Genomic DNA, 4,629 nt, shown 5'->3' with positions numbered 1-4,629 from the left:
ACTGATCGGGTCTGCCTTCTGTGTAGTACTTTTTCAAGTATTGCTGTGACGTCATCCTCAAGTTGCCTGTAAAGATATGGAGTGCAAAATGACAGTGTATGGGAAATAAATAAGTTAGCGCGTGACCCTTCAATGATTCAGTAATCAGCTGGAACAAAACATCAGAATAGAATATCAGACTGTACAGCAACAGTCTGACGTATGAGCCATAATGCTTCTTAGAAAAATCTTTTTTCTTATTATATCCCTTAATAAATGATAAAAGAGTACAGTCCATTATCTCATGGTAAAATCTCAAATGTAAATTTAAACAGGTGAAAGCCAGAGAAAACATGTCATGGTGTCTGACTCTGTTCATGTTAAAAGCACAGTCTGCTTCTTCCTCTTAGTGTCAGGATCACACCAGTCCTGCATTACCTGACCTATCTCCACAGCGCTGTGCAGAAGGTTCACACCAGTTGTTTTTTATATGTAAAATAAATAATACATACATCGCTAAAGTCTGTTCTGTGATATTAATCATAAGTGAAGAGAGATTCCGTTCTTTTGTATGTCTTTATTCTTGTTTTGTTATTCAACAAATCCTTTTCGAAAAACAAAAGATTAGAACGTTTTAAGGACACTCAGAAATACTCTTACAAATGAGAGACTAATCCTTTAAGCACAAATATTACACATGTGCATGAACTCAGAAAAAGGGATTTTTTTTAAAGTTCTGAATCGGAGACTCTGGAGATGTTTTTATTGCTTCATGAGATCTTCTCAGGTCACTTAGTATTGCCTCCTGCCTGTTTCCGCTGCCGGCAGTGTTCGCTGGTAGTGAAGACAACGTTGAGCCGCTTGAAATAGGCCAATAATCCTCTTCTCCTTGTCACAGTAGCTTCTCCTCATAGTAAAAAATCACTTCTGCTCTTTGTTGCCATTGTTAGCACTGCCAGTGACTGAAAACAGTCTTGTTTTGTGTGTGGAATGAAGTAACCACTTCCTAAAATGAGGTTTCAGCAGACTGAGTCAAACAAATCAAATAGTTTTCTTCAAAAGTTAATGTGTTTTGTAAAAGGTTTGCTCTTTGTGTTTTCCCTGTAAAGCTAAACTGCCAAGTCAAAATGTTGTCCAATGACATATGGTCAAATGTAGATATGTCATGAATGATCCCTGAAAAAAAACATACGTTAGTAATACTGTGACTGAGCGACTTCTTCTTTTTTTGACCATGGTTTAATAGCATACGAAAAGGTTTGGATTTCATTAAAATGCTTTAAGTCAGAATGATTTTATTGTGTGAATATGAAGTGGATACAACCCAAATCTACAAGCCCTGTCTACTTCATGTAAAGCAAAATAGTTATTTAACTGTTTTTACAGTTACAAAAACATAACGCTACTAAGTACCTCTGCTCTCTAACTCTGTCTAACTCAGTGGTTTTTGGGGGCCACAGTAGTCCACTGCTCTGACCAGAGGTAGGTACAACTGATCAAAAATATATTTAAAGATGTTTTGACTGTTGTGATGATTTGTACTTATCTTCTGCTTCTCATTGAAACCAGGAGGTCTCGGTCTGGCTACAGGTGCAAATGCAGTAATAACGACCAATTTGACACACTGTTCTAACATTCAGCAAATTTAATTGCTTATGTTTCAATTTGGGTTTTAATCTGCGACTTGAAATTACCAACTTCTTCTCCAAGGACTACCGACGTTAAACTTCGCTGCTCTCCTCCCGGCACCCGGCAGCAGACAGAACACACAAACGACGGGGCATCATTCGTCGTTGAGTGAGGATAGGACCGAGTGGGTAAGAGAGGGCTTGGACATATCCCGCAAATAGAAACAGATGAAAGGGCATGGGGATGCCCAAGAGGCCGCTACGCAGCTGTCGGCTACTGACATGCCTCTGAACAGAGCTGTTGATGCCGATAGTGCCCTTGTAGAATGTGCCTGAATACCCTGGGGGGGCTCCGCCCCCTCTGTGTTATAGGCCTGGGTGATAGCCTCGCACAGCCAGTGAGACAGACGCTGTTTTGACAGGGCCGCTCCTTGGGAGTGTTCCCTATAGTGAACAAACAGCTGCTGTGTCCGCCTTATGTCCGCCATGCGTAAAACGTATGGGAGGGTTCTGGGCCGGGGATGGTGGGAGAAAGCGTCCACACCGAGGGGTGGATTGTCCCGTGTGCTCAAGGAAAACCACAGAGTGCACTGTGTGTTTTCTCATGAGGCGAACAGATCCACCTCCGCTTCCCCGAACCTGCTCCACAGCTTCTGAACGATAGTGGGATTCAATTTCCACTCGTTGTGAGAGGGCCCTCCCCTCGACATTAGGTCTGCCGCCCGGTTTAGTATCCCGGGGATGTAAACAGCCTTGAGGGACAGCAGGTGATTGTGTGCCCACAGCAGAAGGCTCCTGGCTATTTCCAATAGCCGGGCCGAACGTACGCCGCCCTGGCAATTTATGAACGCTGCTGCTGTAACATTGTCTGTTTGTACGACATCATGCCTCCCCGCTACCACTGGGGCGAAGTGCTTTAAAACCTTCAGCACCGTGGACAGCTCCAGGCAGTTTATGTGTGGGGGAGGGGGAGTTGGCCATTCCCCTCCCACCACCTGTGATTTGCACATCCCTCCCCAGCCAGTGAGGGACGCATCCGTGTACACTGTCACGTATGACGTCACCTTGCCCAGGGGAACCCCAGCTGACAAGGTCCGGGGGTTCCACCAATATGACAGGTCTGACTGCAGAGAAGGAGGGATAGTCAGCATTCGCCACTTGTGGCGTATGGGGTCGACGCACTGACGGAGGAACCACCTCTGGATTTTTGTGGAGAAGCCCCAGGGGTACTACCATGTAGCCCGCGGACATCATGCCCAGAAGGCACATGACGGACAGCGCCGACACCTTTGCGCGTGGCGTGGTGCGCGACAGGAGAGAGATCAGCGCATCTTGCCTTGGCGTTGACAGCCTGGCCCTCATTACAATCGAGTTTAGCACTACGCCCAGATAAACTATTGATTGTGTGGGAACCAATTTATGGCGAAACCCAGTGTCTGCAGGTGCTGCAGAACTGCCACAGTGTGCAGCGCCGCCGTTTCCCGAGAGGGAGCCAGGATGAGCAAATCGTCCAGATAAAACAGGACTCTGACGCCTTTTTTCCGCAACAGCTGAAGTGCCGTCTCCATGCACTTGTAAAACGTGCGGGGAGCCAGTGAGTAACCGAACGGTAGTCGGTTGTACTGGAAATGAGCCCCTTGGAAAAAGAAGCGCAGGAATTTCCTGTGCCTGGGAATGATTTGGATGTGAAAGTATGCGTCTTTCAGATCCACAGATGTAAACCATTCTTGGTGGCGCACACATTCCAACACATGTCTGATAGTCAGCATGTGGAATGGACGCTCCATGACGCATCGGTTGAACTGGGACAGGTCGAGGATGGGGCGTAACCCGCCTGACTTTTTTGGAGAATGTAGCGGGAGTACAATCCCTTGTTCTCCTCCCCCAGAGGAACGCGGGAAATTGATCCTTTGACAGCAGTTCCTGTAGTTCTGACGTCATGGCGTCTGATTCTGCCTGGGATGACACAGTTGTCTCCAACACGCCCGCAAAGCGAGGCGGGGGGGGAGGCGAACTGAAGTGTGTAGCCCCGCGATATTAGTTTTGACATCCACGAGTCCATGTGTGTCAGCCTGATCCATGACGCGCTGTGCTCTGAGAGCGGGCGTGCATGTCTGTGTGTTGTTCACAGACATAGCTAGCAAGAAGCGCAGAGCCCGTCCCGCCGCTGGGCGAAACACGAGTCGATCGTGTTGCCCAGCCCATGGTAGGGCCCTGTCGAAAGGGTGGCGGGTCATAATTGAGCGGCGCAAATTGTAGCGGGTGGGCGTTTGCTCCCACTGTCTGTATAGTGAGAGAGCGGTGGAGCTCCGCGAGCAGCGGTGACCTGGTGTGTGCTTGTGTGAGGAACATCTGTCATGACGTCAGCGTAATGTTCAGTGGGAACAAAGGCTGCTCGGTTGAAGGGAAACTGCTCTTTAGAAAGACTGAAGTGGCCCTTAAAAGAGCCGTTGTGTTTCCAGTTTTCAACCGTGGAGGGACAGACGTTCCCCGCGCCCCGACGCCGCTGTTTGTTAGGTGGCTCGGGGGGTGGGTTAGACCAGGTGGGGGCCGCCTTCATGGTCCCCCGGCTCTGTGAAGCCTGCCAGCCCCACATCGCTACGGAGGGGGGCTGGGCGGAGGAGTGGAGCTTGAAGCCTGGGAAAACGCAGCCGCAGCAGAGGCTGTGGCGCGCGACTGTTGTCATGGCGACGCCGCTTCTGTGGAGGAGCCGCCTTCCAAGAGCCGAGCATTCGAAATCGTTCCGCTCGGTGCAAATGGGATGTGACTGGGCCCAAATAGTCCATCAGGAGCTATGGGGCCGTACAGAAGCTCGCGTCTGTTGTCAGTGGGTAGCTGTGTCATGTGGAGCCAGATGTTTTGCTGGGCCACAGTCTGCCATGACATGACTCTGGACAACGCCACCGTGGTCATGGTGAGGATCGCGGTCATAGCTTTGCCAATCTCCGTGGCTAGCTCCAGAGGAAGAGCTCCCGGAGTAAAGGCCATGGCGGGAGCATATAGCAAAGCTATATTGTTCTGT

At 49.3% G+C, this 4,629-nt stretch overlaps 1 pseudogene; it reads right to left on the bottom strand.

The window, feature by feature from the left end:
* Positions 1-1,762: 1,762 nt before the first annotated feature.
* On the bottom strand, positions 1,763-4,293 carry LOC144517562 (uncharacterized; annotated as a pseudogene).
* Between the last annotated feature and the right edge of the window lie 336 nt (positions 4,294-4,629).

This window comes from Sander vitreus, chromosome 5 (assembly GCF_031162955.1).
Source record: "Sander vitreus isolate 19-12246 chromosome 5, sanVit1, whole genome shotgun sequence".
Taxonomy (NCBI): Eukaryota; Metazoa; Chordata; class Actinopteri; order Perciformes; family Percidae; genus Sander; species Sander vitreus.
The sequence above is the reverse complement of the archived record's forward strand: the minus strand, read 5'-3'. Positions and strand labels throughout refer to the sequence as shown.